Source organism: Topomyia yanbarensis, chromosome 2 (assembly GCF_030247195.1).
Source record: "Topomyia yanbarensis strain Yona2022 chromosome 2, ASM3024719v1, whole genome shotgun sequence".
NCBI lineage: Eukaryota > Metazoa > Arthropoda > Insecta > Diptera > Culicidae > Topomyia > Topomyia yanbarensis.
This window is the reverse complement of record NC_080671.1, coordinates 336,858,225-336,873,063: the sequence shown is the minus strand read 5'-3', so window position 1 is coordinate 336,873,063 and position 14,839 is coordinate 336,858,225.

The window sequence follows — 14,839 nt, the reverse complement described above, 5'->3', positions numbered from 1 at the left end:
CAAGGCGCTAAACTCGCACAAAAAAACCAAAAACAAGCAATGTTTCAAAATGGACGTTTGATCCCGCAGGATTGATCATTTGTTCATTGTAGGAGGATGGTCGAGAAAATTAAATTGAATGAAGAAAAAAAAGTACTGTAAATGAGCTCAAAGGGGTAGAAGGTGCCAAGGGTTAGGTGGTGGGCTGTACTTTCGAGCAGAAAAAAATTATTCCACCATCAAAGATTACAGGCTTGCGTCCCCTATTTACGTATTTAAATTACATATCTTATAGAAGATTTTTTTCATTTGCACTTCTGACAGGAGAAAAACTCCTGCAAGATGCTCGATGATTTTTTTGCTGATTTACAATTCCATCGGAAGAGTGGAAGAACAGACACTATAACAAATTTTACAAATGTTGGTTTTAGGACGATTTATCATTTCATATCAGGGAAATCAACAATTTCTGGAAAAATATCTTTAAAAAATCAATGAAGAGTTTAGTATCATATCGCATAAATTGAACTGATACTATAACAAAGAAGCATTTTTGCAATCCTGTTGCAACTCTCCATTCGAAAAATGGAACATACTGTTCTGGAACAAACTCCGAAACAGAACGAACAAAAAAACATTTTGCACAATTATCAATGAAGAAAAGCATGCGATTCAGAATGAGACGGAAAGCGATTTACCTCAACCGGTTTCTTTCCTAGAAAAGGGACCCCGAACAAATCTACCGAATCTACCTGAGCGAGCGGTCTCTCGACCGTATAGATTCCGGCTGTGACCAAACTGCTGAATGATGACCGTTTTCTTTGCTGCCCCTTCCTCACCAATTTCCACCGTCATCATCGTCGTCGTCCTTCCCTTCTTCTGCTAGTTTCGGTACTCCGCAGATTTGTTTGCGTTTGCGTGCCTCCGTTTCTTTGCCAGAATCGGGCTGACTGAGAAAGGCAGTAACAACAACGACGACGACGACCGAGAGTAAATTATCTTGTAGTTACTTCGTTTAACGATTTTTAGGAAATCGAACAGAAAAAAAAGAGTCTTCTTGTTGAACCCGAGCCAAATGTACCTCCCCATTTACTGTAACCAGGCTAGCTCGAGAAGAGACAAACAGCTACAGCAAAAAACGGGACAAAAACGCACAAAACAAATTGTAACATAAACACAGAAATGGCACGCGCTAACAGCCCATCTCCGAAATGGTTAGGAAAGCACGATGGAAAAAAAGTTAAACACTGCGAGAGATAAAAAAGAGGAATGTAGAGTTGACTGTTGATTTTTTTTGCCGAACACTCCTTTACTGTTTTGGTGGTTTTTAACTCGATGCTAGTTGACTCTCTATTAGCCTTTGTGTGATGTGCGGCACTTATGATGGGAGATTTTTTGCTTGGTTTGCTACACCCCGCCTCACAATTGTTTACTGGGAGAAATGGAAAACTTATCACTCCCTATGTCACTACTGGAAACTGCACGTAAAAGAAACAATAAACGAATGATACACGAGCGAGAGATAACAGTAACGGCTACAAAGGCTAGCAAATTAGCTTGTCAGATTGGTATTGTGAGTCTCTCCAGCGACACAAACAAACCATCACAAACCAATCGGACGATTGAAAGAAAGGTGCACTGCGATCATGATAAAAATGTTGCCTCGCATTGTTCTTATCCAACCTTTCGAAAACCACAGGGCAACCATCTAGCCCCATGTGTATTAGTATACTACAAGGAAAAAATGTTCAGTAATTTTCCATTTATTTTCATGCACACATTTGTAGCATACATACAGATGTAGGCAGGGCCGTCGAGAGCCGCGTCGGGCCTCGGGATTTAGATTACTGACGGGCCCTATTATATATGACTTCTCATTTGAGTATCGATTAAGAAAATTGTATGGATTGAATCTTTTAAATCAAACCATTTTTTATTTAATTTTTTTCATTTCGCACGGCTCAATGCGTTAGCTTAACAGAGCCGTTGATCTTTTATACATTTAGTAGATGGAGATGGAGCAAATAAAAACAAATATTAGTGGCTGTCCATTAGAACTACTTGCGCACAACTTGCCATTACAATTGAAAACCTTTTAGCGGCGTTGTCATTTACGTTAATATCGTTATCGTTTATACTGCCTTGATTCACTTTAATACTGCCATCGTTAATGCTATCTTGTTTCCTTGCTTGTTACTATTGGTGCAAGCTGTTAATTTTGGAGTACTGGATGCAGCTATTGCATCTGTCATTATGATGTGAACAGATTTTCCTTAATGGTTTCGGAACATGCTGTTCCGTAATGTGTGGTCTGATTGCCGAACTTGTACGTAATAAATTGCCCTTTAAAAGTACAAAAGTTGTCTGTTCAATGGTAACCTAGAAATGAATGGATCATCCAGTCGCAATCTCACAACAAAAACATCATCGAGGACACATCGAAAGTAGCTTCTGGCCGAAGTATCGTCTGTAGCTTTTCCTAATTATGACAATTATTTCTTATTGGATCATTGCACCTACGGGGTACCAGAGAATGTTGCCGTACCGCGATTTTCCCATTGTCTATTTACACGGGGATTTCGATTCGATAGCTGTCATACTCAACCACGTGTTTTAAGTTGGTATTAAAACTGAAGTTTTTTGCCTGGATTAAGTTGTGGAAATATTCAGTACTGCATTGTTAACATGATGAAATTGAATATAGACAAATACTGCCTACCTAAGCTGCTTCATCACTGCTTCACATCATGAATTCTCGATTTAATACGTCGAGACCTACAGTCAACGACCACCGTATTTGTCCACGTGTTGCTGTTGCCGGTCATTCATCTTGATCGATCACAACGCGAGAATAACCGATCCTTTGTTCTTCAGACAATGCAGAAAAATAGTCCAGATTAGCTTTGCCGAAAACAGTAACTTGTAGGATTTTTTACCTAACAGTGAGATCGAACCTTTCTGATATTATACATCACATTTTTTGAATCAACAGTCATCATTTGTTCGAGTTCAATAGTATCAATAGAACCATTGTATTCACCTTATAATAGTTCGTTTAGAATCATTCTGGGAAGTGACAATCTTATGCGATAAAACTAGCCTTCTAACAAATGTTTATGAAGGAACCTAAAACAATTAACAGATTAATATTTCTCATGTAAGCTTTAATGGCTTTTGCAGGTACTGAAAATCGTTTGATACCATGTTTCGAAGAAATGTCGGCTTCTTTACGTGTCTTGTGTCACACGCCAATTGATTGAGCCAATCCAAAAAAAACTCTTGTGATAAATGATACCAGTATTGAACCAATCGTACTGCTGGATGAATTTAATCAATTTTATTTCACTTACCTACTACGTTCATGTAATTTCGAAAATTATTCTGAACAATTCCTTTGAAGAAGTTTCTGTGGTGTGATCCTAAGATACATAGTGTTGCAACGTAATTGTTTTGTGGTAGGGGGTGTGCTAGTTGGCGGTGTTTTCAGTTTTAATTTTTTACGTTGTCGTTTAGGTAGATCGTGCAAAATAGAACACGTTGCATAAAAGGACAGATTTTTAGCAACATCTGTTGTTTTTATTCGAGTTGTTTGTTGCATTGTCTTTGTTTTTAAAGGGTGACCCACATCAAATTGCATCTGCAGACACTCCTTGAGGCAGATCTTCCCGATAGCCACGAACGGCGCACTCTGTTTGCTACATGAGCAGATCGCTTGCCAAATCAAGTATTTATTGGCAAATTTTGACGGTTTCTGTTTCTTTACTTCCTCTGGTACACTAGTGCTGGGCGGTGAAGAACGGTAGCTTCGAAAGCTGCCGAAAGTCCGCCCTGACGTAAATCTCATGATCCATGATAAGGCAGTGAGACTTCGTCAACATGTGGGTGCACACTGTACAGTTTCCGGACCCGTGACATTCCCACCGTATTTTGCCGATCGTCGCGATTTTGAGCTTTTGCACTTTGTACGTATGCCGCCCTCCCGGTCTTTGGCTCTCTGAATGAAAAACTTGGAAGATTCATTTTCTTGGCCACACCCCAGACCGAAGCATTGGAATTCCGCTTAACCACTTTCACTACACGCTTGTCATCCTGATAATTAATAGAACATCCATTCTGACCGCATTTTTCCTTCCGTTCGATGCTCAGAGTTTGGTAGTGACGTTTAATCGCACAACTCACCGTTGACTGCTCGAGTCCGAGTTGTTTTCCGATGTTCCGATTTTCCAGCTGGTTGAACAGAATCAATTCGCGACGTTTCCTTTCGGGTGATGCCATTTTTTCGAATATTCGAAAAAACTGACTGCGATTAAAATACAGTGTATACAATACATTCTAAACTACTTGTACCTAAATTTTCAAGAGAAAATACCGAATGGATTATTTTCTATAGCGTTTTGACGTACGACTACGTCTTTGTTTTTGATATGGGGGTGCACTTTGCAAATTCTACAAAAATGGTATGTAACGAAAAGTGGTCCAATTTTAAACGCATATTATTCAGCCATCTCATGGTAAATTTTCAATTTTTTTGCGCATATCGCCCCGAAATACATCAAAGAATTGATTTCAATAGATAAACCCAAATATCTTTGATACCATTGCATTAAAAATTTAAATAATGTACAACCTAGTCAAAATATCGCCCATTTACACACAGAAGATAGCGCTTCCCAAGTCCGGTACGACAGATTTGTGTACCTAGTGCACTACGCTTCTATGAATGACGTCATCATCGACTATTTAAAGAACGGATTTGGCGGGACAAGCTCAGTTGCCTGTTGAGCGGCAGGCGGAGTAGATCACTACGCTGTGAATTTTCACAGTCAGTGTAGCTGAGCTAGAAGTCCGTTACACTGGCCGTGGAGGTACGCTACCTAGTGCCGTCCAACACGCGACTGAGCTTGTCCGTTCAAACACTATGCTTTCTTTTGTGTTGTGCTCGTTTCCAGCATACTTTTATGAAAATCTCGAACACAATTATTCGTACACAAAATAGCTTGCACATTTGAGCTCCATTTGCATACACGGTTAAAATAATGTCGTGGTACTAGTTGTCTTTTTCACTCTCCCATCATCATCAGCGTAGACTCATTTTGCTTTGTGCACATGGGTTCAATGTTTGAGGTGAATGTATAGGTAGGTATATCTAATTTGTTAGCAGGATTACCATATTCACCGATTTTTCTGTAATGTCACAGATTTTTTCACAATTCTTTTTCACAGTTGGCAGATTTTTGACATTTTGATGAAAATTTCACAGATTTTTGGAAATATTGTGATTTTTCACAGATTTTTCGAAAATTTATCACAGATTTTTTTTCTGTTTCAGTTATCACAGATATTTTTGACCGAAAAACAGATTTCAATGTGGCAACCCTGTTTATTAGCGGTTGCATGCGTAACCTGCACGATAGCAATCTGTGCTTTCGTTGCGCAAAGACGAAAACTTTCTTAGCAACAAATTTACGCGGATCGATGGAAAGCACAACGAAAGTTTTTTATTTACGTTCGATCAATTCATTGATTTATTTCCACTTCATGTGATTCATTTCCACTCAGCCTATCCTATTTTGATTCTGCTAATAGGTACATACTACAAAGCCTATTTATGAATTAATACACTGCCACTTGCAAAAACGTTGCAAAAACGCATCTAAGTCCATGTATAAAATGGTTTTCGATTTTTAAATATTTATAGTTTCGATATATGATTAAGACCACTGCATTCGCTATATTTGTATGCGTACTTTAGGAAAGTTACATTAATGGCAAAATGTAACTAGAAAGCATAAACATAAAATGATTAATTTATCTAAAATTTGACACACAATCGAAAAGTTTTTATAATTTTTAAAAGCTGATCTTGTGCTATAGGGATTTAGTTCCAGATATTAGTTCGGCCTCGGTTTTCTCTCTTCTTTCTTCAGATCTTCTCAAATAAGTTTAATCGGATTCGATCACATACTACAAATGAAATGACCTAATAACCAAGAAGGTTAGGTTCAATATGTAAAATTCGATGTTGATTGGTTGTGTTTAAACTATACGTATGAAATATACTTGATTTATTATTACTTTAAATGTACTTAAATGTAAACTAAATATTTTACATTAAGTAATATAGTCCTACGTCTACGTTTCGTACAACCCCATAGAGCTGCCTCTTGTAGTTTTTCCGTGATGCAATTTTATAAAAATTTTATATAAAATAAATTAATTTTTATTAATTTTTTTTTTGTGGAACAAACATAATTATTCATTTTTCATAAATAATTTTATTTGTTGATTAAACCATACCCTTTAATTTGAATCCACGACTCTAATGGGTCCTATTTCTCTAGGTGTACTTTATAATAACAAAGTATATTTTGTTTCTATATTTTTGAATATTTAGCAATATTGTACTCACCGCAAAACTTTTTTTAGAGGAGATGATTATTATCTTTATTTAAACTAAAGAAACATCAAGAAGTTTACAGTATTCATAAAATTAGTTCAAATTTCAAGATTTTTTCCCAATTCGGATATACCACTGTTTTTTTAGATATTACAATAAAGTATAGTTTCTTTTGTATCAGCTTCTTAAATTTATCTTCTATTTCTACCCATATATTTTATTTTTATTTAAAAATGAGGGCCCCCAAACTAGACCCGGGCCTCCGGGCAGTTTACCCCCCCCCCCCCCCCCTAACCACCCCTCTCGTTGGGCCTGGATGTAGGGTAATTGTGGGAAAACCGACACTCCACAACTTTCCCTAGAAATTAAATTTTTATTCATTTCATAATGACACTTTATTATTAGGACGATTATGTAGAGTATTTGAAGACAAATTAGATTTACGTTAGTACGCCGAACGTCATAAAAATAAACAAAACATACGTCAGCAGCGTTCGTGCTCGTCTGGATGTTAGATTTTTTTGGTAGATTTTAAGGTTTTATCCGAACAAAAGCTTTTCAAATCACCACATTTCCAATACCTATTATTATCGGCCTTTCTTATAATCAACTGGGTGCATTGAACACGAGTTTGAGAAATTCAATATTTTTAATTGCTTTTTTAAAAAATGTGCGCTGTTGGGATAAATCCGACACCCTTTGGATAGGGTAAATCCGACATGCTGTTAAGATGGTGGTGTTTACTTGCGATTCATTACAAAAGGCTGGAGATCTGTGTGACACCTCAATTGCACTATTAGCACACTATAGTAATAGCAGAAATACACAGAAATAATTTTGTTGTGTTTATTTATTATAAGTCACTTTAAAAATCAAAAATTGCAACATTTGCTTATCAAGTTCTATTGAAGCTTATGCTATTTCTGCAAAAAGCTTATCAAACCGAATTTCTAGTGTTCTCTTGGTTTGTCATAGATGAACTTTATCACAGTGAGACAATGATCTTTTGTATACACCGGTAGATCGTTGATGATCAGAGTCCCGAAAAATGAAAGTCTGAGCCAGGCAGTTTTGCTGCGAAGTGTGTGTGTGTCACTTATAAGTGAATGAATCCAGTTAGCAGAACGTAGAACGCTTGCAAATTTGCTCTTACGAAATAAAATGACACTGAAGATTGCAATGATGTGCGTAAGGATTTTTTGGAAATACCCATATCAAGAAATAACCCTATAGCATAAAATACTCTTGTATAAACAACCCTACAATACTTTATTAAAAAAGTGGAGAGAAAATAAATTAAAGGGGGTGTCGATTTTACCCCTATGGAGTGTCGGTTTTACCCGCAGTGCCTACAAAAGGTTGCTAAGTTTTCCAAGTTCTGCATCCCATAATTTTTAATGAAATTAGTTTTTTGAAGCGCTGACAAAATTAAGCCTTGTTAAGAATTTTCTGAAGAAGAATTGTACGTAGAAATTATAATTTTATTGGTTTTATGGCAACCCAGAAAAACTGTTAAGCTTAAGATGTCGGTTTTACCACAATTCCCCCTTTTTTGCAATTACATATAGCTTCTCGTGCTTCCCTCAATGAATTTTGTTATAATTTCACATGTGGTTTGCAATTACAGTCCAATTGATGGAAAAAGCTAATGTATTTCTTTTCATTGTTATTTCAATATGATGAACAAAAATTTCAAGTATAAAATCATATGAATGAAATTTTGGTGGTCCAGTTACGTGTAATGATTATAACTGAATTTTCCATCAATTTTCAATCAATTCATGTTGTATGTTTATCATCGTATCGGTTTACATATTGTTTTAATTTCGTTATTTTTTTGGAGTGTAGAATAATTTGACCCAATCAATTAAGTTGTTTGAGAATTTTTAATATAAAGGGCGAACACGAAATTATTGCGACACCGAAAATGTCATGCCAATTTTCTTATAATGTTTAAAATCAAACCAAAATTTTAGGGTAGTTTTATACATATATTTACTTCAAAAATCAAAAGAAAGGTTAATCGATGGAGCCCTGAGTGTAAAGTTGAACGCTTGTCGCTTGATGCCCTCCATCAAAGTCTTTACAGTGTCATCCGGTACCAGTTTCTCAGCTTTTTTTCCATTTTCTTAACATGTCCTTCTCGTCTTTGACTGTCTTCTTGCTCTTCCGAAATTCCTGCTTCATCATTTCCCAGTACTGCTCCACCGGGCGCAGCTCCGGACAGTTTGGCGGATTCATGTCCTTTGGAACAAAATGGACAGAATTGGCCTCATACCACTCCAGGAGACTTTTAGAATAGTGGCATGATGCCAAATCTGGCCAAAATAGCGGAGCTTCATCGTGCTGCTGCAAGAACGGCAAAATGCGCTTCTCGAGGCACTCAGATATGTAGATCTCGCCATTTACTGTGCCCTTTGTCACGAAAGGCTCACTCCTCAGTCCGCAAGAGCAGATGTCCTGCCAAATGAGATATTTGGAGGCGAACTTCGTCATTTTCTTCTTCTTAAATTTGTCGTCCACATAGAACTTGCTCTTGCCGGTGAAAAACTCCAACCCCGGAATTTGCTTAAAATCGGCTTTTATATATGTTTCGTCGTTCATCACACAGCAGCCATATTTTGTCAGCATCTTCTCGTAGAGCTTCCGTGCCCAAGTTTTAGCCGTCGATTGTTGCCGCTCATCGCGGTTTGGGAAGTTCTGTACCTTGTATGTATGTAGTCCAGCTCTCTTCTCTGCATTCGGGACGTAGCTCTGCGACATGCTGATCTTTTTAGCCAAATCACGGCTTGAGACGTTGGGATTTGCTTTAATCATCCGCTTCACCTTTCCCTCCGTCTTTTTGTTCTCCGATCCCGGTTTTCTTCCAGCTCCTTTACCGTGGTCCAACGTCAACCGCTCCTGAAACCGCTTCAACACTTTGGAGACGGTTGAATGGTGAATGTTCAACATTTTTCCCAACTGCCGGTGCGACAGATCAGGAAATTCCAGGTGTTTGGAAAGAATTTGTTCTCTCGACTCGCGTTGGTTCACCTCCATTTTCGTTGAATCGAAAAACACGACTTCGAGTTTGACAGCATGTAAACAATACCTACAATGAGAAAGTGTGCAAAATTTTGTTGCTTTTTACCCAATGGTAAAAAGTTATGCCCTGTTGAATGTGTCGCAATAATTTCGTGTTCGCCCTTTATCAAAAAATGTACCGAATGCTTCAACAGCCAGGGTTTTTTATACGGGGATACACACCTCGTAACAAGAACCACTTCAATTCGAAAATCCGCGTAAAAGCAAGTCCTTTTGACTTTGAAGATTTTTGGGAAAATGGAAAAGAAGACTCCTTACAGCTGGTCTTCACGATTAGGTATCCGAGAACGATATTTAACGCTATTTCGAGAACCAAAATGGCGACCTTCGGTTTAACGAAATTCGCTATAACCCAATCAGTATGGGTGTTTTCGGAATGGTTTTGACGAGTGGTCGATGCCTTGCGCCATTTTGAAATTCAAGATGACAACTTTCGGTTACCATAAAACACTAAAATGTACATCAGTATATGGCTTTGTTGAAAGATATTTGTAAGTAGATGACGAAAATTGATGACTGAAACCATTTTGAAATCATACATGGCAACTTCGGGTTCCGTACAATTTTGCTATCCTTTATCAATATGGGTACTTTCTGAAAGAACTTAACAAGTAAATGTTGGAAGTCGATATCGGACCCAATTTTGGAATCAAAAATGGAGACTTCGTTTTAGCACGATTCCATATAACCAGTGGTGTAGTAGCGGGAGTGTTTTGGGGTCAACCCCTTCTCTCAAAATATTTTATGTATTGAGAAAATGTGTCTAACGTTTCAAATTGAATTATATTCTAAGTTTTGAAAAAATTATCGTCTAAGTAAATTTCAGAAGTTACTCGTAGTGAAAATTGGCACCAGACCTCGACAACTACCTGTATGTCCGTTGGGTAGGCTAGGTCCACCGCTGGGGCGAATTGGCTCACTAGACGAACATCGGTGCCGAGAGAAATCCCACCACCGCTCTAGAAACGGGTGTCGGTATCGAGGGAGCTCTCAGTCGGAGTAAGGTGAATTCATCGTCGGGGACTATCCGAGTAGATCGCGAAAAAAGCTGGGAACTAAATGGCTCATGGCTGGCGGTAATTTACCGCTGGGGGATATCCGAGTAAAGTGGTTAAATGATTAAAGGCAGAGGATTGAAACGACGTAACAGATAGAGACAATGACGGAAAGCAAGAAAAAGTCGGGAGCTAAATAAATGAAGCGAGGCTCCGAGTTAATGCTAAACTTGTGAGTAAAAGAAAGAGGTGATATGAAAAAGTAGGTGATAAGAAAGAGGTGATATGAAAGAATAGTAAAATCAGATTCTGGACGCACCAACCGACTCGTTAGTCGGATAAATGCTGGTTGTTATAGAAGGAGATATTGACGCCGTGAAGTGAGGTATCGAGGTAACCAACAAAGGAGGTTACAGATTCTAGGAAACCCTAGCTGTGCAACGAGGGTTCTTCTAGCACATTCCGTAAAAATCCATCATCGAACTAACATTCTGCAGTTCGTCGCTGATGGATAACATTAATTGCTCACTAGTACACACATAATGATTACCAGACGATCCACTACATCACTGGTCGGAGGAACGGTACTGAAACGCGGAGGACTTCGACAAGGGTCGAAGCACTTAGTACAGACAGCACAGCTCCAATTTCAACAATGCCGAGGTAGTGGGAACAAAGGAACTGCCGGCGTCTGGGGTATTGGTGGAACGAAAGACTCAGCATCATCCGTGCTACCTAAAGCCGGAGACAAGATGAGTGGTTTGAGACGAAGTACTGGTTTCGGGTCGTCGAGGTGAAAGTATTCCAGAAGTCACCGGACCGACCTCGGAATTCAGAACTTTCGAACTAGCATTTAGAAAATTACACTTCATTCATTTTTAAAGGGAGCAATCTTAGTTTTTAAATGATAATACATCTGTTTCTTGAAGAATGCGGAAGTTGGAGTTTTGGGATATTTTGTCCGTAAAACCCCCTATTTTTAAAAATTATTTCTGCTGTATGCTACAAACCATACATTTTTTGCAGTTTTTCTAATGTTCAATAATTCTGTGCCGGTTGAGACCGGACTCCTGATTAGATGTAATGTATAGGCAATTTTTTTTCTCATCAAATATGGCGTCGTTCTTATTAATGAAATACAATATGTTTTTATTTCATTGTATTGGAATATATGCGCTACTATATAGAAGTACTGGTATTTCGACTTTAAATTTTTTTTGGTGAAATTCCGTTAAGAATGAAAGGTGGTTTACTACGTTAATGCGAAAATCATCCATTTCATTTTCATATGTCAAAAACATTGAAAATGTGAAAATTTAAAGAAAAAAATATGCAACTTCATTTCTTATTACATTTTTATTCCACATTTTTCAATTAACTTTTAATTGTTGCTAAAATAAAAATTTTCCTATTACTGCAGTAGAACGTTTTTGAATGTATAATGTTTGCCTTAAAATGTGTGGAATTTTATTAATAGAAAATGCCAAATTTGATTTTTTCATAAACATTACATTCTGAGGAGTCTCTTAAAGTTAAATTTCGTGTGAATAAGAATAACATTTTATTATATATGGTTACACAAATGTACAATTTTTCAACACCATTTTTTAAAATATAAAAATTTTACCGCATTTACCGCATTACCGCGCGGTGCGGTAAACAAAGTGCGGTTGCGGTAAGCGGTGCGGTTTTATAATTTTTTTTTTTGCGGTTGCGGTGCGGACAATCCATTTACCGCCCACATCCGCACCGCGACGAACCCTATAGGACGCAATTTACTCAAAAAGTAGAGTTATAGATGCGTTTAATAACCACAGAAATCCGAAACGGCGCAAACCTAGTTAGCGAATAGCATTGAAATTAAAGGTTATGTTTGTAACAGACTCAGTTCAAATAAAATGCTTCACCCTGTACGGCATACAGAAAGGTAAGACATCAGTTAAAATCCTTTGAAAAACCTTCAGCGCTACAAAATCAACCTCCAATGAATTTATGCTGCACCACCATAAATTGCGTGAGCTATTCCAATGTCTGTAGGTACTATGTATTGCATGTACAAATAATCACACACATTTCATGCATGGAACAGCGAGCAACATTCAACTCACTTCTCACCATCCAACTGTCTCATCCCACTTTTCCGACCAACTATGGAAACTCCATGGAACAAATTTTTCGAACAAACCTGCAGCAATCGGTTCCTCGTTTATTGTGCTCCTTCAGTTGATGTGTGAGTGTTCGCATTCAGTGAGTGTCGGACACGAGACACTCACTCTCCCGCGTAATCAGTTAGGCCTCTGTGAGTGGCACGGTTTGTTGCGTGCTGCCGAATGTGGTTGAATGTGTGCGAGCGAGATCCATTAGCAACGCTGTGGCCTTCTCTGCAAGTGGCAGCATGATTGCCCAAAATATATGCTGCACAGGGTACGATGGGTGCATGGTTGTGGGATCTCAATGATGATCGGAAACGGAAAGGGGATAAAAGAAGAGAATGGTTGTGAGGGGTGGTGGTATCTCAAACTTGCGTGTGTGTTGTTTTTGCTTAGGTATTTTTTTCCAGCGCTCTCGCATTTTTATATCGAGTGATTTTGATAGAAGTAGGTACATAGAATAGAAGTGCGGATAAATGGCAGCACACCTCCAGTGTGTATAATTTTTTTTTAGTTGGATAGGGGTGTGCAGTGAAAAAATTCTAGATGATTAAAATATTAGTATGGCTATAAAAAAACTTCTCGGAACATTTGAAGTAGTTGATAATATTGGTCAGTTCAAGATGTATTTTCACAAACTGGTGGCGACTTTTGATTTTTTGAAAAATGGGCCGATTTTGGATAAAATTTCAAATTTATGCCTGTTGAAACGGTCCTAAACTGTCTTAGATATTTTTTCAGCATTTTTTTTTTTTGGAGATCCAAACGGAGAAGTTTGGTTAGTTATATAACTTTATATAGTAGAGCCGAATGCAGGGGCGTAATTTTGCTGAAGAAAGTGTATAGCTACGGCCAATGGGGTATAAGTTATTTACGTTTTTGTTAAATAACCTTTTGACATTTTATGATATTCAAAAAAATAACACTGTTCTGCAAAATAAAACAGCTTAAGTGGGCTTAGTCCGCATATTATTTTTCGAAAAATAAAAGGAAAATGATGAAAAATGGCGTTTTTCGCTTGTCTCTAGTACATCAGAATCGGTTTTTATGACCATTTGACGATTTTTTTTAAAAAAATATTTTCAATACTAATAGCCACCTAGCGGGTTTGAAAATCACTAAAATTAAACAAATATGTCGAGTTAAGGGCAAGTTATGGCGTATATTTGAAGGCTGAATTGATTACCGTAGTTACATTTTATATATAAAGTCTTATTTTCATGTTAGGAACATTAAAGTGGAGAAAAATGCAGAAGAGGTGAGTGTTGAAAAACTGATATTTACTGTTTAGATCACATAATTCCGAAATAGTCAAATTTGGGGCAAATATCCTCGAAAAAGTTTTACAACAGAATACAGCGCTTCTTCTGACACAATCGTTTTGTTGGAGATGCCTCCTAGAAGTAATTATGGAGAATTAACTCTTCAAAAAATAATTAGAGACTTGGCGTCATTAGCAAAGTTATTATTTTTATAATTTAAGTTACAAAAAAAAATCATCAGATGCTCATTAAACCTCGTCCTGACATACTAAAGACGTACAGAAAACGTCATTTTTCATAATTTTCCTTCTTTTTTTTCGAAAAACAATGTGTGGTCAAAGCACATTTGAACTGATTTACTTTTTGGAACAGCATTATTTTTGATAAATTGCTAAAAATGTCAAAGGTTATCTAACAAAAACTTAAATAACTCATACACCATTAGCCGTAGCTATACACTTTCTGCAGCAAAATTACGCCCCTGTATTCGGCTCAACTATATAAAGTGTACTTTTAAAATTTTTTAGATACCCAGTTTTGAAGAAAAAATACTGAAAAATACCAAAAATTTCACTTTTTGCTAAGTTTTAATGGCCCTGCCGCTCTTATAATTCTAAATTTGTGCAAACTAACTAACCAAACTTATCCGTTTGGATCTCCAGAAAAATAAAAAATGCTGAAAAAAAATCTAAGACAGTTCAGGACCACTTCAACAGGCATAAATTTGAAATTTTATCCAAAATCGGCCCATTTTTCAAAAAATCAAAGGTCGCCACCAGTAGGAAGCGTTTTAGCAAACTCACCCCGAAGAAGAAAGTGGTCCCAATACCCTAACCTTTCATTTAAGAAGTGAGCCCGATGACTTTTTTAACATGATGTCATTTTGGGACACCCTATTCATCAGTTACTGTTGTATTTGCGCAAATTTAGAGAATCAATTGGGCAATGGAAGCACGAGTATTCTTGAAGCAT